We start from the raw sequence: 27,536 nt of genomic DNA, 5'->3' as shown, positions 1-27,536 counted from the left end.
AGTCAATACCTGCTACTAACAAAAAAAAAAAAAAAAAACCTGTGTCTAGTTCTTTTCTAATAATAATCTGGAGGTTTGCTGGGAAAGTTGATCCGATGTGTTTGCCCTTCAGGCCCCAGATCATATAATGGACTCTTAAGAAATTCAAGCCAGAGTTGAACAATATGTTGAACATTTTCCATTTATTGCCCAATCTTCATCCAGTAATGAACTGTTCTAAATTAATTAAGTAGTTACAAAGAAGAAAGTAATATACTTTGCTTTGACCATGAAATTCACATAATTCATAATGAATTCATATTTTACTCAAATTAGAATTGGAACAGTATATTGATTATTAAGGTCTCCTGAGAACATCCGCAAAATAGAATGCAATCGAATGTATAGAAAACAAATTTATAACCTTCTCATTTATACCACGTGTTGACTATTGAATCTAAATACTGTGAAGGTTTTTTCAATGCTTGAGGTAAATTATTGTCTAGTGAGTTTAATTTGCCAGTAATGCAGCTTGTGTATTTGTACTGGAAAACAATGACTGTGAGGACCTTAGTTGTTCAGTGTAATGTGTGTTGCCAAAGTCCTTATTTTGTCAAAAGCCTAACCAGCTGATCCTCAGTTGAGATAGACTATAAATGGAAATGGCTGGCACGTAGCATTTTATATTCCAAGTCATGTGGGAATTAAACTGCCTACTTTCTAAATAAATTATTGCATGGTTCTACTATATATATTTACATTTAAATAATATTGAATGCTATTAAAATATCACTATGTTCTAATAATTGATATGAATGTTAATACTGTGGGTATGTCAAATGCAATTATACTTAACACTATGCTTAATAAAATATATGAATCGCAGTATGCTAATATTGCTAGCCTTTGAATAAAAAAATGAAATATGTAAATTAAAGGCAAATTGATAAGTAAGATGAAGCTTAATTTCACTTAACGTGTCTAGATATTTCAAACTCAACTAGAAAAATGTAGTAGCTTTTAGTGGGAAAACATCCCAAGCATTGGTAAGATTCTCATTGTTAAATTGCACTTGCAGTAACCATTACGTATAGGGCTCTGTTCCCACTAGTGTCAAGTCTTTCATTTATAGTGGACTCATGACTGACCCAATGATTCCTGATTGATCCCATTAGAGGTTCCATAAGGCTTTGTCAAGAATCTAGCATTTTTAACAGTAAAAATTACGTCAGACTACACTTCTTGCAATTAAAATATTGGAGCCTCTGGCAGAAAGATAATGCAAATGTGAACAGAGTCTTAAACTAAGTGATGTAATTATGATATATATATTTCTGTATTTCTTCTCTCTCTTATGCTGCAATTGACTGCAATTTGTTTGGTCGTTCCAGTCTTTTTGACTCATCCAGTAGATACTACCTTAAAACACAATCTAGGGTAAGTTTTGGAAGAAACCAATCTATCATATTTTTACTGGATGTGTTATGGGGAACAGGAGCAAAGCATCAAATTTCACGTTAGTAAATGGATTTTCAGATTTTTCTAACAAAAATGAATTGTCTAAAGTAGACAACCCCTTTAACAGTTACTGAACAATTTGTGAAATTCATCCACATATTTTATTTTTTTTTTCGCTACTGAAAACCTTAAAAAAAAAAAAAAGGTTATATAGTGTATAGATCTGAGACATGGGAAATTCACTCATCATTTGAAATATATGTCTTTTTTTCGTTAAATACTTTTATGACGACAATTTTCCAAAAGCTAACATTTTGTTAAGGTTATACATTTATGGGAATTTAAAATTTAGACCTTGCAAATTCTTACATCTTTGGTTTTATTGATTTTACTGCCTTCCGTCCCTCCTGCATTTAAACTTCTAGTACTATAGTCAGCTCTTTTATGTATATATGAAAAATCGCATTGTGTTTAAATTATTTTTAATATTCCTATGACAACTTTTAGTGGACCCAGAGGATAAAATCTTCTAGCATTGTTTAAAGAGATTTTTTTTTTTTTATCGCATTAGTCATAGGTGGCCGTGTTTCTACAAATAGATTATAGCGTACCTCCAACAATAAAAAAATATATATTTATAGTGCTCTTAGATACTCATGCACAGTACATTTGTAAAGCCTTTGCCTTCAAAGCTTCGCTATTTGTGCCACAGACCTCTTTTTTCCTGAATCCCCAACAGGAAGTTATTATCATTGTCGTATTACAGATACAGTGGAGCTTGCAGCCCAGTCCCAATCACTATGTCTACAGGTCTGCTAGATATTCAAGTTATAAATATTTCACCCAATATTCCCATAAAACTGTTATTTTTTCATTTTTACATGTCTTCCCCTGGGGGTGCGTCGACACAGAGTGAACTCTGTGGAGTTTCCGAACTGATTTTTGATGGGGAAATTCTACTGTGTTTTCCCAAGAAAAATGTATATACTGCAGATTGAGAATCTCCACAAGTATATTTTTGCTTTTCTTTTCTGCTTATTTTTTCTGCAGTGTGTGGAAGAGATTTGTTGAAATTTCATGTACTTTGCTGCTACTGTAATACACATACCCTTAGGATATGTCACCTAATCTTTGTATTTTAAGACTAAATTTCTTTTTTCTATGATATATTGAAAATTCAATAAAAAGAATGCTTAAAAAAAAGTCATTGATGTTTAAGATTCAAGTTATTGAAGCTGTATCTTTGTCAGCATGGAAGAAGTAATTGGTTGCAGTAAGCTTTTGTTCACATCAGATCTGAGCCTGCAGTCGGATGTATACGTCGGGACTATTTACCGACATTAACTGCAGACAGAAGGCTCTTATATTCGCCATACAGTAGCCATTCCTCTACAAAAATGTCAAAATTACACTCTTTTGGCATAAGTAGGATCAATGCGGACCTATGGATATAATTGAGGTATGTGCCTGACGCTTTCACAAAAACTGTGTAAACACTAATTCAAGTCTCATCATTCTCTGCCCAATATTGAAATAAATGGAATGTGTCTCCTGCAAATCAATGAAGCTAAAAAAACAGCATTGGTCACTCATTATATAAATTTAACATTAGAAACTTGAACTTACACAATGAGGTGCATATCCTAAGAAGTTTTAAAGTGCATCACTGGAAGTACACTTTATCTTTCTAAATTACCTGTATTGAAAATTACTTCTGTATGATCAGTAAGCTTCCCCTTTGCAAACACCATGCATAATCTTATTCAAAATTCCTAAGAATCTAATTGACATAAAAGGTAATCCTCTTCAGTTCAGTCCTATGAAATGTATAATTTCTGGGCATTAAAGGTGTTTTCCCATCAGAGACATTCATGACATATCCACAGGATATCCAAAAATAAAGTATTTGAAGCAGCACAAATCCAGATATCAGGAGCGGTGTCACACTGTAAAATCAAACAAACCCAGTCTGATGAAATGTAATCCTCAGAAAAAGCGTGGTTGAACAGCAGCACACGTCTCCCAAATTTCTATCAATAGATTATTTTATTAGTCAAACATCCAGTAAAAAATGGCTATGTTTCGACCCGTGACAAGTGGAGGGTCTTTCTCAAGCCTCGAAACGTTGCCATTTTTTACTGGATGTTTAACCAATAAAATAATCTAATGATTGAAATTTGGGAGACATGTGCTGCTGTTCAACCATGCATTTTCTGAGGATATCCACAGGATATATCATAAATGTCAGATAGATGCGGGTCCCACCTATCTCTAGAACGGGCCCCCCTAAACCCCGTTCTAACGCTCTGTGTTGTGGCTGAAGGGTGTGAATCCCGACCATGAATTACGTAAGCATGCAAACTATGCTGTTTCCGTAACTACCATTCAGTTCTATGGGACTTATGGAAATAGTGATGCTCAGATAGCTACGCTATTTACGTAAATCATGGTCGGAAATCACATGCTTCAGCCACAACACAGAGAAGTAGAACAGGATTTAGTGGGCCCCGTTATAGAGATATCCTGTGGATATGTCATAAATGTCTCTGATGGTAAAACCCCTTTAAAGTCAACAATATGTTATGGTGGAGTCATAAAATAATATCATAACACGTCAATATCTCTACTTTCTAAAGGAACATTAAACAATGTGGCATACAGAAAAATAACCCTTTACCTTCTACAGGTAAAAAATCCCAACTATTTGCATTACAGATTGGTATAAATGTCAGATACAACAAGATAAAGGTTCAACATTGTTTGTTAAAAGAGCACCAACATCCACTATTGCCTCACGATAGACATAATATGTTCATCAGGCATGGCTATAAATACAATGAGGCAGCTTTACGAATTCTGGCTATTCATGCGCCATTCTTAGCTTTCTGCTCCACTGGGGTAAGATGCAACAGATTTATTAAGAGGCATAACAATTGTGGCCACATGGCAGGGCCTCATCCCACATCAGTCCTCGAGAAATACAAGGTCCTGACGCCGAGCTGGGATTGCGGACCACCCATTACAGTGTATATGCATTCTATGGACCGATTAATCTGATTCTGTCTCAATCTGTTTTTACGGTGCAGGACGTTATATGCGACTCTGACACACGGCACACAACGTCCAGGATATTGTGTGCTGCGTCACATATAAGACTGGTGCTGCCTGGCATCAGGAATTTGTATGCACTGCTGTCTGATGGCGGAGCCTGAGAAGATCTGGGGGGAGCAGTGGAGTAGTGAAGTGAGTAACTTTCCTTATTTTCCATTTATTTTCGGAAGATTTCCGCTATAATTTACGCCAGTTTCCAGCAAAAATTATAATAAACTTATCGGGTTGTGGGTGGCCTTGCACCCCTTTTTAAAAAGGTCAAAAAAGTCTGAATTTTTTTAGAAGAAACGTTGATGTTTTCCACCCAATAGCTTATTCATCTTATATTTCTGGACATAACGTTGTTTTCATTTAAATGAGTATTTACCACTATCTCTAGATATCTTTTTTACAGGTTTCTATTTAGATAAAAGCCCTTATATTGTTGAACCTTAAGACCCTGAAAACCAAATAAAAGCCAGTTTCAAATTTCCTGAAATAAAATGAATATTCCTTTCTGACTTCAAAATGGAAATATGATTATAGCTTAGAGTAAATATATCTATTACATAACCGTAAATTTGAAGTTATTTTCTTTGCTTTGCGGTTCATGGTGGCTGCTGCTCTCACACAGCATGTAAGCAGACAGGCACCATTTCATTTGCTATGATTTTAAAGGTTCATTAAAGCTAAAGTAAATGTTTGCCTGTAAATAATAACATTCTGAACTAGATAAAACTTTCGATCTAACTATTCACTTTTTTGTAGACACATTCTAAGGTGAGGTCATAGACAAAGAGCTTCAGTGTGAATAGAATTCCGACATATGCAATTGTTGTATGTACTAATAATAAACGTATATAATATTAACATACTAATATATAAAAGGCAAGCAGGGTTGCCAACGACTCCCTTCTTCTCTGATTGGCTGGGGTAACAGCTTCAGCCAATCAGGGACAAGTTGAAGCAGACATACATAGTGCTAACTCTAACTGCTGAAGCGCGGCTTCTGAGCCTGCCCCTCATCTCGCTGCATGGACTATTCTAAGGGGAACCTGAAGGGAAATAAAGTGAACCTGAAGGGCACTAAAATGCTGGTGATAGATTCCCTTAATAAACATGTTGTTTTAGTAAGCAGGTTTATCCAAACTATCTAAAAGAGAAACTTTGTTGCCAATAACAACCAATAGCAGCACAGCTTTCATTTTATCAGAGCAGTTTAACCCGTTAGTGACCGTCAATGTACCTTTTCACAGCAGCCACTAACGGGCTTTATTCTGATGCATACGCCCTTTCACGGTGCTGCATCAGAATAAAACAATGCCGCCGGGAGCAGTAAAAGTGCCATGTTCTCAGCTACCGGGGAACAGTGGTAATCCGCCCGTTTAGCCCCCTAGATGCGGCGCTCAATTTTGAGCGACGCATCTGAGTGGTTTTGGAGGGAGAGGGCTCCCTCTTTCATCCCACCAGCATCACGCGATGCGATTCCACCATTATTCCTATTCAGTTAGCCCATGGATGTCATGTAACCCTGGTAACTGAATGCCAAAGGTCACATGGGGTGTGTATGTAGGGGATGGTGAATGCACTGCAGACAACAACATTACTTTATTTCTATAAACAATGCCATGTCCAGAAAGGCAGGTAATGGCAGATGAACAAAGTGATGCTAAAGGCCACTAAGCCAATTTTGAACTAGGTGACAACAACGAACTGCAGATAAAAGAAATGCTGTGCTTTAGCATTTGCGTGATCATCATAATGAAATGAAACCACAACAAATTGAAGCTGAATCAGGAGTACAAAACGTAACCCCCGAAAAAAGGGCAACAACTCACTTTTTAAAGAAGGATGTGCAAGGAAGCCCGCTCCACAACAATGCTGTGAGAGTCCACCACTCAATAGTCTTCTGCACCGTCTTCTCCTCTGCTACAGGAAGATGCGTATTGAGTGGTGGACTTTCGCAGCATGGGTGTAGAGCGGGTTATATTGCTCCAGCAGAAGGGTATTAAGTAGGAGGGTCTATTACTATCTGGAGGTAAGAGTGTGGAAATCTAAAACCATTAATATATATATACAGTTCAAAAGCAAATGAACACAGCACTCCAACATACATATATATTAGGCCATGTGCTTGTTACTAGAGGATGGATCAGTTCCCCAAATTGAATGTAGAAAAACCATAGAACAGAGAAACGGCACCAGGACTTCAGAGTAGATTAAATAGGGTGAATTTATTCACCTCAAGTGAGCCATGTTTCGGTTCGTCACAGAACCTTTCTCAAGCTGCTAATTGCTACACACAGTGTCAAGTATAAATAGGCAGTACATACAATAATTATTCAAAGCCTAATTAATATACAGGGTGGGCCATTTATATGGATACACCTAAATAAAATGGGAATGGTTGGTGATATTAACTTCCTGTTTGTGGCACATTAGTATATGGGAGGGGGGAAACTTTTCAAGCTGGGTGTTGACCATGGCGGCCATTTTGAAGTCGGCCATTTTGTATCCAACTTTAGTTTTTTCAATGGGAAGAGGGTCAAGAAAAACAATGGTGTGCTTGGTTTTAACGTTACTTTATTCTTTCATGAGTTATTTACAAGTTTCTGACCACTTATAAAATGTGTTCAAAGTGCTGCCCATTGTCTTGGATTGTCAATGCAACCCCCTTCTCCCACTCTTCACACACTGATAGCAACACTGCAGAAGAAATGCTAGCACAGGCTTCCAGTATCCGTAGTTTCAGATGCTGCACATCTCGTATCTTCACAGCATAGACAATTGCCTTCAGATGACCCCAAAGATAAAAGTCTAAGGGGGTCAGATCGGGAGGCATTTCTTCTGCGGTGTTGCTATCAGTGTGTGAAGAGTGGGAGAAGAGGGTTGCATTGACAATCCATCACAATGGGCAGCACATTGAACACATTTTATAAGTGGTCAGAAACTTGTAAATAACTCATGAAAGAATAAAGTAACGTTAAAACCAAGCATTCCATTGTTTTTCTTGTGAAATTCTCGATAAGTTTGATGTGTCACATGACCCTCTTCCCATTGAAAAAACTAAAGTTGGATACAAAATGGTCGACTTCAAAATGGCCGCCATGGTCAACACCCAGCTTGAAAAGTTTCCCCCCTCCGATATACTAATGTGCCACAAACAGGAAGATAATATCACCAACCATTCTCATTTTATTTAGGTGTATCCATATAAATGGCCCACCCTGTATATAGATATACACTACCGTTCATAAGTTTGGGGTCCAATTTTGGATTCCAGTGTACCAGTTTTGTAAAATTCATGGGCTCTTTAGAGTGCTGCGCTGGAAAATCCATATGCTAGATTTAAACTAGAATATTTACAGCGAGATAAACACTAGAGGCCTGGCCATTCCCATCTCGTGGCTATATTATGTGCCATCCCAATTACAGCAACTCATGAGCTGGTGACAAAAGGACAAGTTATGGGTAGCGGGGCAGATCATTTCAGAAACATCACCGTGGGACATGTTTTTGTACTTACTGGAGGTTGGGGGGAATTCAAATGTTCAACCTCCTTGTCTAACTCTTGCAATGTTGTACAAGTTTTGAGATAGGGGTAAAAACCATCCAGGGAATTACTGCCTGTACTTAATTTACCCCTACTTGTCATAATCCCAAATTTCTAGAGTTTGGTAAAGTGATAGACTTTGGTTAGTAAGAAGAGTATACTAAATTGTCATTCAAATTCTCAATGGGGTAAATTTAAAGAGCATTGCACAACTTCAAGCAGATTTGAACTTGCCCCATAGGTCTTTTCATAAGTATCTACAGTTTAGACATGCTGACACGGCGCAAAGTAGGATAACAAATATTCAGATATTGGCTGACTTTATAGCAACTCCACTGGCTGGCTCTAAAACAGCAAGGGTATTCATTTCTAATATTGATATGCACTTATTATTCTCTTATTTATCAAAATATCTAATGCAGGCAAAAAAAAGTAGGTGGGAGGAAGATGTAGGGTCGCTGATTGAGGCACAGTGGATTCCTGTGTTAAGATTTACTCCCCAGATATCATTTTGTAAATTTCAGAATCTCTCCCAGCTCTTTCAAATTCATAGAACATACAGAACTTGCAGGCAGCTGGTATTCTATCTGTAATGGAGTGGCCAGCGCAGTCACCAGATCTCAACCCCATAGACCTGTTGTGGGATCAGCTTGACTGTATGGTACGCAAGAAGTGCCCATCAAGCCAATCCAACTTGTGGGAGGGCCTTCTGGAAGAATGGGGTGAAATTTCTCCTGATTACCTTAGCAAATTAACAGCTAGAATGCCAAAGGTCTGCAATGCTGTAATTGCAGCAAATGGAGCATTCTTTGACGAAAGCAAAGTTTGAAGGAGAAAATTATTATTTGAAATAAAAATCATTCTTTCTAACCTTGTCAATGTCTTGACTATATTTTCTAGTCATTTTTCAACTCATTTGATAAATATAAGTGTGAGTTTTCATGGAAAACACAAAATTATATAAAACATATACGTGTTCACTTTTTATATTATTATAGTTCTTGTTCTTATTATTGTACACACAGGATATATCAACAAAAAATGTGTAATAGGTCATTTGTGAATTATCTCATAAAAAATGGGCAAGTGATTGGCTCCAAAGATTTCCAAATGGGGTTCTCTTCTGCTGGACCTGTAAGACCCATTATTGTGTTAGAACCTGGGCGCACCGGGGGACTCTCTGGTTCTTTGGTGGGACAGTCCGACACTGGGCATACACGTACCTCAGTGCAGCGACCCTTTTCACAGGTAGAAGAAGAAGGGTCACGCTCTGAAGAGCAGATGGGTGCCATGTTTCCAGCACTACTGCCGGTTCCATTCTCTTCCTGGAGATCTTCTCCGATCAGGAATCTCAGAGCACTTTTAAACCAGCATTAAAGACATAGACCCTGAGGAAAGAAAACTGGATTTACACATCGCAAATTTGTTGCAGATTTTCATTCAGATTTTGAGGCAGATTTTTGAAACAAAGTCAGACATGATTTCAGAAATATAAGGGAAAAACTTATACTTCTACTTCCTACTGGATCCACTTCTGAATTTGGTTTTAAAAAAAATGCATCAAAATCTGCACCAAAATGTGGAACAAATATCTAATGTGTGAATCTGTAACACACTAGATTGGGGGTCAAATAAATATTTTACAACTGAACTGAATTTGGCCTTTAGCACAACTCAGTGACATACTACAATAAGTCATCTATGATTTTTTATTTATTTATATAAGACTGCAGTTTACCCTACTTTATATTAATGCAATGAGTTAGCACAATGCAAAAATGTTTCAGTTAGACAAAATAGCACCGCTACAGCTTTTCTTATATATATATATATGATTTGTTCTTTCTTAGAAATTGGACATGAGACAAAGGTTTAACTTTTGTGGGGAGGTGGTTAGAATTTGATATTAATTTCTCAACCACACTAGAAGAAAACTTACCGTACGTTTATTGATAAGCCATATAAATGAATATACAGTATTCACTTTAATCACACATTTTCAGCTCTTCTGCATAATGATTTTAAAAATGGTCCATAAAAATGACTATAACTTTTGTGGTTAAGTTAAATAAAAAGACCCCTTCTTAAAATATACCCACCCAGACACACACCAGCAATCACCTGACTAACCTAGGTCTGGATGCTGAAACCTCAGGAAATCAGCTCTTATTGCTGGGGGAAGACCTGGGCAGCCACATCTTTCCACTACAGCAAAGTATTATTAGGCAACATCCTTTAAAATAAATATAGTACATGGTTATGTCACAGTCCTCTTTTATTGGCATTGACAATAGAGGAGGGTCGCGAGTGGGTGGACTCATTTTATGACATACATATACTCTAATTAAGCATGAAGAAAGGGATTGAAATATTAAAATAACTCCAGAAATTATTTGAGCATGTCATTAGAATATTCAGATTTATTGACATACTTTGGATTTATTAAATAGCCAAAAAGAAAATGAGAATTTCTGTACAATCACACGCTGGAAGTGCTGATACAAACAGGTCATTTGATTATGGTATGGCCAAAAGGCACTTTTACACTGGCCAAATATCGGGCAAACGAGCGTAGAACGCAAGCGCTCGTTCATCTGCTGATCGTATCGTTTTAAAAGAGTTAAATGTTATTGTTGTCGGCAGCACATCTCCCTAAACAGAGTAACGAGCGCTAGTCCCCATACTAGCTGCTTGTGACAGGAGCAAATGAGCGCCGATCAACGAGCTGGCCGGTTTAAGAGGACCTTTACTTTATAAAAGTCTTGAAGACATTACATTCACCCATACCAGATTCTTAGGAACAGATTTCATAAAAAGAGATATTCTCATGGTCTTATAAAGATAAGGGATATTCTCCTAGTCCTATAACTTGTCATAACACAGCAATCTTCAACTGAAACTGAAGTGAGAAAAAAAGATTATTCTTCATTTCAATGAGGTAATGCATTGGAAGTACTTTAGATAAGCATCAGGATTTATTTAAAAAAGGGATTTCCAACAATATTTTTACCCATTAGACCCAAAGGAACACTCCATAAGGCCAATACTTGAAAAAAAACCAAAACATCTGTTTTGACACCTAATCAATAAAAGGCAAAATCAAATATGTCAGAAGTAATTTATGAGATTCAAGTCATTATGAATTGCTCCTCAAGCATTGTAATCTATTTAATGGAGTGTACTTTCAGTCTTAAGTATGTGAGCCAAATCTCACAAGCTCTAATGCACGTGTAAATGAACATGAATCATGAGAGTCAATGTGTAATTATTTTCCTTGGCATTGGAAAAAAAAATCATATTAGATACATAAATCATGGACATTATCTTCATGTGGTCTACAATGTAAAAAGATAAATTTGATTTTGATGGCTTATAGACTAATCTTATGACATTAAAATGCCTTGGCCCCTGCTGATGGGCATTATGGCCCTCTTCAGATCATTTTTATGCCCTGGGTTTATGCCCTACGTGTACATTGGGCTCCATTAGCCTTACAGATTCCAAAAGAAAGTCACTTTTCAGTTGATGTCTTTCTTTTTGGCTTCCATATTTATTTTGTTTATCATTAGTGTGCCAGGTTACCATAATTATGCAGACACATCCATGCGTGTATTTAGAAGTAGTTGGAAATATTATATTACAATATTTTTGTGTTAGGACGTTCAAGTGTGTGCTGTTTGTATTTAGAGTTTACATTTCTTTCTGTAAGGTTAATTTATTAACATTGTTGGCTATGCCAGGTGATATTGTATAGTGATGTATAGTCGATATTTGCTACGATGACAAATTTATGATTTGCTCTCTAAATAATTGTAGTAATTCTCTGCGTCATCTTTATATTATTAAAGGCTATGTACACCTTTGAGGGCATTGTTTTTTAGTACATAGATTAGTCAATGTGTTTAGTGTAACGTAAATAGTTTTTTTTTTTAAATTCCTTTTACTTTTGGAGATAAATCTGTTCTGTATTCCTTATACAGAGCAGCTGTATCGTTCGTTTTACACTGAATGTGTCAGCCCCGCAGACCTGACGGGTTTAGTGAAAGCAGATCCTGCGTGTCTGTGACATGCAGGATCCACCTGTAAACGATCACATCTAAGATCATAACTTAGATGTGATAGATTACAGGTAGATCTTGCGCCACTGTCACTGAACCCGTCAGGTCCGCGGGACTGACGGATTCAGTGAAGAGCGCCAGATACAGCTGCTCTTTATAGAGAATACAGAGCAGCTGTATCTTAAGAAGTTAAAATAATTTTTAATAAAATGCATTTACAAAGTTTATTAACATACACTAATATACACACTTAGGGCATGTTCAGACGTGGCAGAATTTTTCCACTGCAAATGTTGGTGCAGATTTGGGGCAATTACACAACGAATCTGCACCAACATTTGCATATTTGACAGATAATTCAGACGTTGCAGATATCACAGCGGACTTGCCACAGATTTCAGTATTTGCATTGCAAAGGCTGAAATACGCAGTGAAATTCCGCTTCTTCTCCGCAACGTCATGAGCATGCTGCGGAGGGAAAATTCTGCACCGCAGCCTATGGTCCGCACAGTTATTTTCTGCAACGTTCTGGACTAACTTTCCTAAAAATGTATAGAAACAAATGTAAAAAACGGCTGTTGCAGAATTCCACTGCGGACTGTCCGCAGTGGAATTCAATAGCAATTCCGCCACGAGTGAATGTGCCCTAATATACACACACACACACACAGACGGATAGACAGATAGATAGATAGATAGATAGATAGATAGATAGATAGATAGATAGATAGATAGATTGATCTATATATCAATCTATATATATATATATATATATATATATATATGTATATATATATATATATATATATATATATATAGTTGAGAAAGGCTCCTGTGTTGAGCTGAAACGTCGTGTGTATATGGACCAATAAAGCACCTTTTTCTACTTTGCTTATACCTTGGAGTGCTGCCTGATTTTTGGATTCTACTACAGCAGGTCTGTTAGCCCTGACCTGGGCAGGTCGGCACTCATCCATGATTCACAAGGCTGTGCGGCTGACATTGTATTTGGACTTTACTATATGTGTATATATATATATATATATATATATATATATGACCGCTGCAGCCTGTGATTGACCTGTGATTGGCTGCAGCCGTCACATGGACTGAAACGTCATCCCGGGAGGCCGGACTGGAGGAAGAAGCAGGGAGTTCTCGGTAAGTATGAACTTCTATTTTTGTTACACGTTGATCTATATTGTGATTGGTAGTCACTGTCCAGGGAGCTGAAACAGTTACTGCCGATCGTTTACCTCTTTCAGCACCCTGGATAGTGACTATCTCCTGGCGTTGCCTAGCAACTGTCCCGTAATTACTGGTGCACACACGTAGTCACCCGTAAATATGGGAGCCCCATAGACTTCTATGGGCCTGCCCGTGCCGTAATTACGGGCGCTTTTACCTTCGTTTGCATGGGGTCTCAGTCTGGCTGTAGACCTAGAAATACATAGGTCAAGCCAGAATGAAGAAATATCCTGTTCGTAAAACCAATACGCAACGCAACACACATAACATCTGCAGATTTAATTGCGGAATTTTGAATCTCCATTGAAGTCAATGGAGAAATTCTGCAATAAGTCCGCAAAAAGTCCGCTACACGTCCGCAACAGCCAGTGTATGCTGTGGACACCAAATTCTGCACCGCAACCTATGGTCCGCAACAGAGTTTTCCGCAACGTGTGCACAAACCTAACTGAAAAGGTGTGGAAACCAATGGAGAAAATGCCCGCTGCGGATTTCCGCAGCGGACTGGCCGCAGCGGAATTCCGGAACAATTCCGCCACATCTGGCCATGCCCTTACACTGGCTTGCTACCAAATGCATTTGCAACAGAAAACGAATGCATTCATAAGAAGAAAAAAAGAGGGCGTAAAGTCATCAGATCGGTTTACAACACTTAATAAAATTTAAAGCAAAGCAGTTTGGTTATTTGACCTGTTATTCATCCTTTAGAACCTTTGGAGTGTGAAGTTAACAGATAAAGTTTGCAACAGTCACCTACAGAAAAAGTAATCGTCTATCACACTGCAGAGGATGCAAACTTTTGATTATGTATCCAACATTATTTGAAGGTGGTGATGAGGATAATAAAATATGAATTGCTATTTTAATTCTCTGCGTTATTCATACAGCATAAATTTATTGTGTGCACTTTACAATTACAGAAAGCTTTCTGCATACTAAAAATATCAAATACTATATTTTTTATTATTATTATTATTATTATTAGAGATGAGAGAAAAAAGGGTGAACATCCTGGTCATGAAATTGATTAGAATAATTTTTTTATTATTATTATTATTATTACAATTATTATTATTATTATTTTTAACAATAATAATATTTATTACTATTATTATTATTATTATTATTATTATTATTATTATTATTATTATTATTATTATTATCATCTTAGTAATGATAATAGTAATAGTTAGAAAATGTTCTATTACACAGCCATAGTTTCCCCATAAAAAGAGAACATATAAGAGAACAAATACTGAAATATGGATCTGTATTTTACTATTTCACCTGTCATTGTCTTATATGCTTGAAATATAGCTCCTTAAAGAGGCTCTGTCACCAGATTCTCAAATCCCTATCGCCTATTGCATGTGATCGGCGCTGTAATGTAGATAACAGTAACAGGTTTTTGTTTTTTTTAAACGTTAATTTTTGGCCAAGTTATGAGCTATTTTATATATATGCAAATGAGGTTTTAAATGGACAACTGGGCGTGTTTTGTCCAACTGGGCGTGTATTGTGTTTTTAACTGGGTGTGTTTACTTGTTTTACTAACTGGGCGTTGTTAATAGAAGTGTATGATGCTGACCAATCAGTGACCAGTCAGCATCATGCACTCCTCTCCATTCATTTACACAGCAGCATCACATTCTTACTAGAATGATGTGCAGCCACATACACAGACATTAACGTTAATCAGATGTCCTGATAATGAATATACATGACCTCCAGCCTGGACGTCATGTGTATTCAGAATCCTGACACTTCTGAATCTTTTCTGTGAGATTCCAGCAAGCCACACGTAATCTCGCGAGATTACGAGGTAAACAAGATTTTGTTTCCCTTGCTGGAAATCTCACAGAAAAGATTCAGAAGTGTCAGGATTCTGAATACACATGACGTCCAGGCTGGAGGTAATGTATATTCATTATCAGGACACTTGATTAACGTTAATGTCTGTGTATGTGGCTGCACATCGTTCTAGTAAGAACGTGATGCTGCTGTGTAAATGAATGGGGAGGAGTGCATGATGCTGACTGGTCACTGATTGGTCAGCATTAGAGATGAGCGAACTTATGAAAAGTTCGGTTCGGCTGGTTCGCCGAATTTCACGAAAAAGTTCGATTCGGACCGAACTAGTTCTGACCGAACCTGTAATTTCCGTGCGCCGAGCATGGTACTGTCCAGGGTGCTGAAAGAGTTAATGGGCTGCACTAACTCTTTCAGCAACCTTGACAGTACAATGCTTGGCGCGCGGAAAATACAATTTTAATGTAATAAAAAAAACAAATAAATACGTTCATACTTACATTCCTCCTGTCCGGCCTCCAGCGATGACGTTTCATTCATGTCGCCGCTGCAGCCAATCACAGGCTGTAGTGGCGGTCACGCACGTCACGTGACCGCCTCTGCAGCCAATCACAGGCTGCCGCGGCCTCTGCAGCAAATCACAGGCTGCTGCGGCCTCTGCAGCCAATCACAGGCTGCAGCAGCCTCTGCAGCCAATCACAGGGTTTGTTTGTAATCGGTTACCGTAGAGACACACATTGTGTTTTTAACTGGGCGTGTTTATGTGTATGACGCTGACCAATCAGTGACCAGTCAGCGTCATACACTCCTCAACATCTGCACGCTCCTCTCCTGAAATATTGTGTGCTGCTGTGAACTCTGCTCTTACCATTACGTAGCTCTTAGTCTGTTACCTCTCCTCCACTCCTGTCCTCAATAACACCTTCACATGATTGGCAAGTCACCACCCCGCACAAGATCCGCGCGCTCATCTCCTGAAATACTCTGTGCTGCCTTAAACTCTGTGGAGAGGTCAGGATCCTGATTCTTTTAAATGCTGCTGGGGAACCCGCTCGATCCACTGTATCCACTCCCTGGCCACCAATAGCCACTTAAATAGATATTATATACGGCAATTAAAACATGGAAGCACTGTCAAATAAATAGTTAATTTTGATTAATTTGAGTTTGCACCATCCAGGCATTTGTGGCAAAAGCAGAGTGTAACTTTAGTGCTTCCTCTGCTAATAAAAATAAATCCATACTTGGAGGATATCTGGTAAAACATGTATAAATGAATAGGCCTGTCTTCCATGGACTCCCAGATTAGACGGTCCCAGGACAACATTTTAAATATGATGGTGTTTATGGAGTAATATTACCTGGTGCCCTCCAGTTGTGCCCCTCTGCATTGGATTCACCGTCTTAGGGTCCACTTTGTGATGTGCTAAAATGGCTGCAGCACTTCTTAGACTACGAGTCTGAGACACTGCCACTGTTCTCGGATTCTGTCCAATCCGTGAGCAGATGGAGTCTCTTAGACTGAGTCTGAGAAGTGCTGCAGCCAATTTGGGACAGCACAGAGGGTTCCTTAAAATGGTGGATCTATGGCAGAGGGGCACAACTGGAGGGCACCAGGTAATATTATTTCATATACCACGTCATATTTATAATTTTGTCCTGAGACTGGAGGGTTGCTTTAAGGGTAGGCCTGAATTTAATGAGATCCCAATGTATTGGGAGGATGAACCAAGTAGACTCACCTTCCCCCATGTTTTTAAGACATTCTTAAACTTCCTCCTAATTGACATACCAAGAGTTGTTAGTGAAAACAATTCACGGTAATATAATAAATCATTATGGAATAGAAAACTATCAAAATCTATATTGTTTTTAACAAATAAACTCTTGACTGCAAATGAACTGAAACGTCAAAATTTCAAGCATCTCTAATTTTACTTCTGCTTACTTTTATTACTGACACCTGTATAAGAAATCACACATGAACTACTTTATAGAGAAAAATATACAATTCTTTATTAAGAGTCAAAATATTTTAAAACAAGTACATTGGCAGAAGGATCCCCACATAGGTCAGGTCCCAGAACCTCATGTAATGAAGTGCAAATAGTGCATATGGAGACTGGTACGTATATCCCAGAGTGAAATATGGACAAAAAGCATCCCAAAAATGTATATTATTAGATAAAAAACAAGTCAAAAAGTGTAACACAGGAACACAGACCAGAGCTATGAGGGTATCCAAACCCCAACACGTATTTCACACGTAGCTTCTCACAGTTCACTAAGTTTGCTATATGCATATATTGGCCCAATCGTCTTAGTAGGTGTTATATTACTTTTAATACTGTATGAGTGACTTCATATGATGTCAACGATACAGGATTCATATATACTAACATCTAAATGAATGTGTGGATTTCCTTTTCATACAGATAGGATGCTTTGGACATTGGGAGAATATAAATTGCCTTTTTTTTGCCGCATTGGTTGTGATAGGAATATATATCATTAATAGTGTATGTGATTTTGAGCAACACGCATAATGATGTAGCATACATTATCCTGTCAGTTTACACGTGCTGTCATCTAACTCATTGCATCTGCTTTGGGTTATTAGCAGAAACCAGTGGTCAGTATTTATACCATAAATATATAATAAGCAACATTAAGGTCACTTCCCCATATGTTCCTTGTGTCAGAATTGTTATACGGTACTCTTCAATGCTTGCAGTTTATCTTAATTTTTATTGAATGACCAATAAGATATAGCACTTTTTCCTGTGTCCTGTGGTATTTGATCTATTTCCTTCATACTAGTTGCGGGCACCTTTTAGCATAAGGGAGTTTTAATTGGACAAAGCCGTATCTTATTCTCCAAGACTCCGTAACAGGTGCACAACTATTACTATTGCTATGCATATGTTAAGCTGTAAATATATGGCACCCACCCATTACAAGTATAATATATGCTTATTTATTTTCTTATATTTTTTTCCATCATTCTCTGGGTTTAGAGTGCAGGTCTATATCTTTTTGTAAAATCCTGTCACATCATTTATCAATGATCACCTGTCCAAAGTATTCTCTAAGGATAAAGTGCCAGTTGGAGGCTTGAGTGATTCCATCTGCTACATTATTTTGTTTACACCCTGTACTGAAAGATTGAAAATACAGATAAAGATGTACTACCTTTCAGATACTTCCAATGCTACTTTTTACAATATATAATCCGGTAGAGGATAAGAAGTTAATATATTTTTTAGTGATGTGTCAATTCTTTAGTAGTGATTCTTTTTTTACTTTAATTTTTTTTAACAAAAATAAAGTGCAAATATTTTCATTCTAAGGTACCTTCCTGTATCCTCCCTTCCTATCCCCCCAAATGGGCTAGTAGATATTTTCACATTATATTCCATGTAGCTCTTTACTTTCAGGTAATCTTACTTATTTCATACCATCTGGTTCTCCATAAATATATATCTTTGTGTCTAAGTTATTTATTTCCACCTATTCATTGCCTATATAAAAGTGTTTTCCATATTTTCCTAAGTTGTATCAGCATATTGTTAATATCCAGCTAAGTTAAATTACTTTTTTTTGTTGCTATGAAAATCAAATATCTTATCTGCCTGTCCAATCTCTCTATACAGTAAGGAAACAGACCTAACCAGATGTCTACCTGATATTTGCTTCGTTCTAGATCATTAATGTACCTTTTAACTAGTCTTAAAATCTTTTTATAACCAGACATTTCCATGCACAATGCATAAAAATGGCCATATAAAACGCCCATTTAGGGAATTCTTAATTATAGTTTACAAATTATCCCTCTAAGGGTATGTGCACACACACTAATTACGTCCGTAATTGACGGACGTATTTCGGCCGCAAGTCCCGGACCGAACACAGTGCAGGGAGCCGGGCTCCTAGCATCATACTTATGTACGGTGCTAGGAGTCCCTGCCTCTCCGTGGAACTGCTGTCCCGTACTGAAAACATGATTACAGTACGGGACAGTTGTCCTGCAGCGAGGCAGAGACTCCTAGCATCGTACATAAGTATGATGCTAGGAGCCCGGCTCCCTGCACTGTGTTCGGTCCGGTACTTGCGGCCAAAATACGTCCGTCAATTACGGACGTAATTAGTGTGTGCACATACCCTTAGTGTAAATTGAACGCCTTATAGGTTCTAGACATGTTCTCCATCCCATTTCCTGGCTTACAATTTTTCCACTGCAAATGTTGATGCAGATTTGGGGCAATTACACAACGAATCTGAACCAACATTTACATATTTGATAGGTAATTCAGACGTTGTGGATATCACAGCGAACTTGCCACAGATTTCAGGCTGAAATACGCAGTGAAATTCCGCTTCTTCTCCGCAATGTAATGAGCATGCTGTGGAAGGAAAATTCCGCACCGCAGCCTGATTTCCGAACAGTTATTTTCTGCAATGTCTGAACTAAGTTTCCTAAAAATGTATAGAAACAAATGTAAAAAATGGCTGCTGAAGAATTCCACTGTGGACTGTCCGCAGCGGAATTCAACAGCAATTCCGCCACGTCTGAATGTGCCCTTAGACTGCGTCCTTTTTCAATATTTTCCATCAATGCGTAATACGATTTACAATCTCTCCCAAACATAGTATAGATGACACATCTCTTTTCCAATTCTCTACAGTCTTAGGCCTCATGCACACGGCCCGTGATTACGGCACGGACGGCCACGCAGTGTCATCCATGGGCCGTCTGCAATCACGGACTGTCCACACAGAAGATGTGCATTTATTTCAATGGGACCGGACCGCAATTGCGGACTGTAAAATGACTTGTCCTGAGTTTTTATGGTCCGCAAATGCAGCCCCCACAAGTCCGTGTAAATGACAGTTGTGTGCATTGGCCCATAGAAATGAATAGGTCCGCAATTCATCCGCATTTTTGCGGATGAATTGCAGGCGCAAAACATGTTCGTGTGCATCAGGCCTTAGTTCCCAAAATATTGACCTTATCAGTCAGCAATTTTTTTGCGTATATACTGGAAGAGATAGAGTAAGTTTCTAGCTCTGTTCAAAGATCCGATTGAAATGTACTTTTATCTTTATTTTACAGCCTCTAAATTGCCTTTTCTTTATTTCATTTTCCCTTTAATTTCAAATGCCATAAAATTGTTCTGGCTTTAATCCATATTCTGCAATTAAATAATGATTAAATGATTTAATTATTCTTCTCTTTGCATCTGTTCAATCTGTTAGTAGATTCCAATATTGCTGTCCTTCCTCAAAATGTCTGATAGTTAGAAAACCCCAAATAAGGTGGTAACTTATACATCTTTCTAATTGCTCTCCACGTTGCCCTCGTATCTCTTAATATTATAGAGTTTTACCCCGGAACCAAGACCATTTCCCATTTTATGATGTAAAAAAGCCAGATGTCAATTGTGGGAAAACCCCTTTAAAGCTGTTATGTGTGGAAAGCCCTGCCTGGACACAACTGCATTTAACATAAATTTCCCAGATATATTTCCTCATAGGCACATTTTAGTCTTTTTATTTGACCTATAATGTTTCTCCAATCTCTACAGATAGAATGCTTTAAAGAGGATCTGTCACTAGTTTATTAATTCCCTATCTCCTAACTAATCTAATAGGCGCTTTGATGCTGATAACTACAGTTTTTTTTTTTTTAAATGTTTATTATTTGCAAAAGTATGAACATTTTTCTAAATATGCTAATTTTGCTATAATAACCAAATAGGAGGTGACTCTTTTCATTCTGGGCGGTGTAATATTTTCTGTATGACGCTGTCCAATTGTCATACAGCTTCTCCCCCTTCCCTGCCCAGCAACACAGTGTGATCATATAGTATAAAGCTTCCATTCCTTACTATGTTTTCAACTGGTAAAACCTCCGTTTTTTTCACATCTAGAACTGAGATCCTGTTGTCATATGAAATGTCAAAGATTAGAATCTCGTCTTTAATGTGACACCAGAACCACTGTTCTAGGTGGTCCACAGCTCGAGATATGGCTGTTTTAAGTGATTCCCCCTTCCCTCCAGCCTCAGTCTCTCACACTGTGTGAAGCAGCTTCATGCTGATAGGACAGAGTCAGAGGCTGTGCAGTATCTCCACCTCAGGAGAATCGCTGGTGTTGACACCCACTTGTCTAGTATAGGCTAATTTGCATATTTAGAAATAGGCTCATAACTTTTAAAAGAATAAACGTTTTAGGACACAATTTTCACTAGCATTATCTGTGTGACAGTGGCTATTATATTAGTTAGGAGATAGGGCATTGCTAAACTAGTGACAGATCCTCTTTAAACTCCATAATTTTATTTTTTTAATCTCCTGCAGGCTAGATAAACTTGCTTATACTTAATTTGAATATCTTTGTGTTTATGCTCTTTCTTTATTCCCATAGCAGAGTGGGTTGATTATGATGGCATATGTTATCCACCCAATCATTTTTCCATTCTCATACGAAAATGACTTGCAAAATACATTAAAATGCCACTGATATTGCCGTCTAGATCTTGTCGGGTCTTTAATGGATACACCAATTGAAGCATAGGCAGAATATAATCATGAGGCGTATTTACCTTGTTTTCTGTTCTATTCAGAGTTTTGCCCACCACTCTGTAAAAGTTTATTCCTCTCCATGTTTATCCACTCAGCAATTTTTCGCCCTCCGACAAATCATGATATTACAATAAGGAAATTTAAGCAACATCCTCATTGCTTTTTTTTACCCATGAAATTCAGTGGAAATTATTTTGCATTTCAAATTTTTGTTCACCAGCATCATAACCCTTTTTTACTTGACCTTGTACTTTTTTTCCTTCTCCAACCCAACTATATTTTAACTTAGGAATTTCTTTATCTAAAATAAATGTTGTTTTTTTTAATAAGGCAATATCCGTTTTTAATATTTTTAGATGTATTAAACCTTTCTTCCTCTTTACATGCCCCACTAGATCTAACATTCCATGACACAATATTAATTGCTGTCATACTATGAATAGTCATGTGTAATTTTTCTACGTATGTGTATACTTGTGTACATGTGTGTTTTTTATGTGTGTGTGTGTATATATATACTGTATATATATATATATGTATATAAATATATATATAGATATATAGACAGATAGATAGATAGATAGATATACATATATATATATATATATATATATATATATACACACACTTATATGTCTTATATGTGTATAAGTATGTGTGTATCTGTTGCAATAGAGGGGGCCCCTTTTCAAAATTTTGCTATGGAACCCCATGATCACTAGTTACGCTCTGGCATGCTCCCTTTCTTTTTTTTCCTATTTCTTTAAATTTTTCTCCTTTTCTACTTTCCCATCCCTCCCTTTCTCCATTCACTGCCTTCTCTTCCTGCCATTCCTCCGCAAGTCCTATTCTACTGCAATTTTTATTTTATGTATATCAATTCTGCTAATACTGCAGACAATGGGGAAAATCTCTTTAAAGGCTTAAAATGCTGAAATATATTTATGTCCTTTAAAAAGTAGTCAATTAACATAGCAGTTTGAACAGCTGCCTATTGCTATGTTTCTAATAATTATATGGGACAGATATAGCCCAAGACCACTTTTACCTCAGCATACAACAACATCTAATCTAGCACTTAATTGCTCTATTTTCTATGGGGTCTTCTAGTTACTCTTCCACTTAGAAGCATGTAAGGGGTTTTACAACATAAAAAAATTCTCAAGTCCAACATAAAGAAAGCATTTTTAAAAGTAATATACAAATTGCTGCTTTGAAGAAAAGGGATAAGCTGCATTGCCTTGGATCTATCATTGCGGCTCATATAACCTCCAAACCACAGTTCATCTATGCACAGATACAAGCTTTAAAGCGGTTCTGTTTTAAGTGACTTTTTAGAAAAGCTTTCATATGTGTGTACATGAGGAATAACACTATTAATATAAATGTTGTTGTAAAGGATCTGCCAGGCACAGCTTCGGGGTTAACTCCCAGAACTAATCAGTCAGCACCTGAGAATACATCCCTGAGACTGACTCCTGCTTCCACCATTCAGGCTGGCAGGCTTAGGAGTGGGAGAGCCTATCGTAACTTGGCCAGACTCAGCTAGCTCCCGCCCTCGGTCTATTTAAGCCTGCACTTCCTGTCCCTCGGTGCTTGTGATTCTTTCCTTGTAGTTTCCTGGCCCAGCTACAGCTCCTGCTATTTTTGATCCTGCTCCATACAGACCCTGGCTTACCGACTACTCTTCTGCTTTTCGTTTTGTACCTCGCACACTCCTGGCTTGACTCGGCTCATTCACCACTCTGGTTGCTCACGGTGTTGCCGTGGGCAACGGCCACTTTTCCTTGCTTGTGTTCCTTTGTATGTTCGTCGTGTTTGTCGTGCACTTACTGAGCGCAGGGACCGCCACCCAGTTTTACCCCGTCGCCTAGGGCGGGTGGTTGCAAGTAGGCAGGGACAGAGTGGCGGGTAGATTAGGGCTCACTTGTCCGTCTCCCTACCCCCTGCCATTACATAATCACAAGCCCATACCTAGTCTACCCCTGGTCCCTGACACCACTATGGACCCCCGTGAGACCCTGGCTCAGCAAATGCAGGGTCTCTCCCTACAGGTCCAGGCCCTGGCTCAGAGGGTCAACCAGCCTGATGCTACCCTGGTAGTTTCCCTCACCGCACCTCTTGAACCCCACCTCAAGTTGCCCGACCGGTTCTCAGGGGACCGGAGGGCTTTTTTCTCCTTTCGGGAGAGTTGTAGGCTTTACTTTCGTTTAAAGCCTCATTCCTCAGGTTCTGAGAGCCAGCGGGTGGGTATAATTATGTCCCGGCTCCAGGAAGGGCCCCAAGAGTGGGCCTTCTCCTTGGCTCCTGACGCCCCTGAACTTTCCTCCTTTGATTGTTTCTTTTCTGCTCTCGGACTTATTTATGACGAGACTGACAGGACTGCCTTTGCCGAGAGTCAGCTGGTGACCTTAAGTCAGGGTAAGAGACCTGTTGAGGAGTATTGCTCTGACTTTCGGAAGTGGTGCGTAGCTTCTCGGTGGAATGACCCTGCCTTAAGGTGCCAGTTTAGGTTGGGTCTGTCGAATGCCCTGAAAGACCTGCTAGTTAGCTATCCCTCTTCTGACTCCCTAGACCAGGTTATGGCTTTAGCGGTACGACTTGACCGACGTCTCAGGGAACGACAACGTGAACGTTTATGTGTTTTCTCCTCCGACTCCCCCATGATTCCTCCCGAAGCTCCGTTGCTTCGTTCCTCCCCGAAAGATTCAGAGATACCTATGCAACTCGGGGCCTCCGTGTCCCCCCAACAACGTAGAGAATTCCGCAGGAAGAATGGTCTCTGCTTCTACTGTGGGGACGACAAGCATCAAGTGAACAACTGTCCTAAGCGTAAGATTGCAGCCAGAGAACTTCCGCGTCTAAGTGATCATCGGGGAGGTCACTTGGGCGCACATGTATTTCCCGTAAATATGAAACGTACTAAGATCTTGCTTCCCTTTCAGGTCTCTTTTGGTGGTAGGTCTGCTACCAGCAGTGCCTTCGTGGATTCAGGGTCCTCTACTAATATCATGTCTGTGGAATTTGCTATGTCCCTTTCTATGCCTCTGATTGATTTGCCTAAACCTGTCCCGGTAGTGGGTATCGACTCCACTCCTCTTGCTAATGGTTATTTTACACAGCATACCCCTGTTTTTGAACTCCTTGTTGGCTCCATGCATTTGGAGCAATGCTCTGTACTGTTGATGCAGGGATTATCGTACGATTTGGTTCTAGGTCTTCCCTGGTTGCAGTTGCATAATCCCACGTTTGACTGGAATACTGGGGAGCTAACCAAATGGGGTAATGAATGTTGTACGTCATGTTTTTCTGTTAATTCTATTTCTCCCCCTAAGGAGGCGAATACGCTACCCGAGTTTGTTCAGGACTTCGCTGATGTTTTCTCTAGGGAGGCCTCCGAAGTGTTACCTCCTCATAGAGAATACGATTGCGCTATTGAATTGGTACCAGGAGCTAAGCTTCCTAAGGGTAGGATATTTAATCTTTCTTGTCCCGAACGTGAAGCTATGAGAGTGTATATCCAGGAATCCCTGGCCAAGGGTTACATTCGTCCCTCTTCTTCTCCGGTAGGTGCTGGCTTCTTCTTCGTGGGGAAGAAGGATGGTGGTCTTAGGCCATGCATTGACTACCGTAGCCTGAATAAGGTCACGGTAAGGAACCAGTATCCCCTTCCTTTGATTCCTGATCTCTTTAATCAGGTTCAGGGGGCCCAATGGTTTTCTAAATTGGATCTACGGGGGGCGTATAACCTTATTCGCATCAAAGAGGGGGATGAGTGGAAGACTGCGTTTAACACGCCCGAAGGCCATTTCGAATACCTCGTCATGCCCTTTGGGTTGTGTAATGCCCCTGCGGTCTTCCAGAATTTCATAAATGAGATTTTGAGAAATTACCTGGGGATTTTTCTGGTAGTGTACCTTGATGACATACTGGTGTTTTCCAAGGACTGGTCCTCCCACATTGAGCATGTCAGGAAGGTGCTCCAGGTCCTTCGGGAAAACAAACTGTTTGCCAAAACCGAAAAATGTGTGTTTGGGGTACAGGAGATTCCATTTTTGGGTCAAATCCTCACTCCTCATGAATTCCGCATGGACCCCGCCAAGGTTCAGGCTGTGGCGGAATGGGTCCAACCTGCCTCCCTGAAGGCGTTACAGTGTTTTTTTGGGTTCGCTAATTATTACAGGAGATTTATTGCTAACTTCTCGGTCATCGCTAAGCCCCTTACGGACCTCACTCGCAAAGGTGCTGATCTCCTCCACTGGCCTCCTGAGGCTGTCCAGGCTTTTGAGGTCCTTAAGAAGTGCTTTGTCTCAGCCCCGGTGCTGGTTCAGCCGAACCAAATGGAGCCATTTATCGTGGAAGTTGACGCATCTGAGGTGGGAGTGGGGGCTGTCTTGTCCCAGGGTACCAGGTCCCTCACCCATCTCCGCCCCTGTGCCTACTTCTCCAGGAAGTTTTCGCCAACTGAAAGTAACTATGATATTGGCAACCGCAAACTCTTAGCCATTAAATGGGCATTTGAAGAGTGGTGCCACTTCCTGGAGGGGGCTAGGCACCAGGTAACGGTCCTTACCGACCACAAGAATCTGGTTTTCCTAGAATCTGCCCGGAGGCTAAACCCGAGACAAACTCGATGGGCGTTATTTTTTACCAGATTCAATTTTTTGGTTAACTATAGGGCTGGGTCTAAAAATATTAAGGCTGATGCACTGTCGCGTAGCTTCATGGCCAGCCCTCCTTCGGAGGAAGATCCTGCTTGTATTTTGCCTCCAGGTATAATCATTTCCTCGATTGATTCTGATTTAGTCTCTGATATTGCTGCTGATCAAGGTGAAGCTCCCGGGAACCTTCCTGAGAACAAGCTGTTTGTTCCCCTGTAATTCCGGCTAAGGGTACTTAGGGAAAATCATGACTCCGCACTATCTGGCCATCCAGGCATCCTGGGTACTAAACACCTCATTTCCAGAAATTATTGGTGGCCTGGGTTGCCTAAAGACGTTAAGGCCTACGTCGCCGCTTGTGAGGTTTGTGCTAGGTCCAAGACTCCCAAGTGCCGACCAGCGGGCTTACTGCGTTCGTTGCCCATTCCCCAGAGACCTTGGACACATATCTCCATGGATTTTATCACCGATTTGCCTCCATCCCAAGGCAAGTCGGTGGTGTGGGTGGTGGTGGACCGCTTCAGTAAGATGTGCCACTTTGTGCCCCTCAAGAAACTACCCAACGCCAAAACGTTGGCTACCTTGTTTGTCAAACACATCCTGCGTCTCCATGGGGTCCCTGTCAATATTGTTTCGGACAGAGGGGTACAATTTCTTTCATTGTTTTGGAGAGCCTTCTGTATGAAGTTGGGGATTGATCTGTCTTTCTCCTCTGCCTTCCATCCTGAAACCAATGGCCAAACGGAGAGGACTAATCAATCTCTAGAACAATACTTAAGGTGTTTTGTCTCGGACTGTCAATTTTATTGGGTCTCTTTCATTCCCCTCGCCGAATTTTCCCTTAATAACCGGGTCAGTAACTCGTCAGGGGTCTCTCCTTTTTTTTGTAATTTTGGGTTTAATCCACGGTTCTCCTCCGTTTCACCTGGTAGTTCCAACAATCCCGAGGTAGAGGTCGTTCATCGGGAACTGTGCACAGTCTGGGCCCAGGTTCAGAAAAACCTAGAGGTGTCCCAGAGCGTACAAAAAACTCAGGCTGATAATAAACGTTCTGATAACCCCATGTTTATGGTCGGGGATCTGGTGTGGTTGTCGT

This window comes from Rhinoderma darwinii, chromosome 8 (genome assembly GCF_050947455.1).
Source record: "Rhinoderma darwinii isolate aRhiDar2 chromosome 8, aRhiDar2.hap1, whole genome shotgun sequence".
In the NCBI taxonomy this organism is placed as follows: Eukaryota; Metazoa; Chordata; class Amphibia; order Anura; family Rhinodermatidae; genus Rhinoderma; species Rhinoderma darwinii.
Note: the sequence above shows the minus strand (reverse complement) of the source record.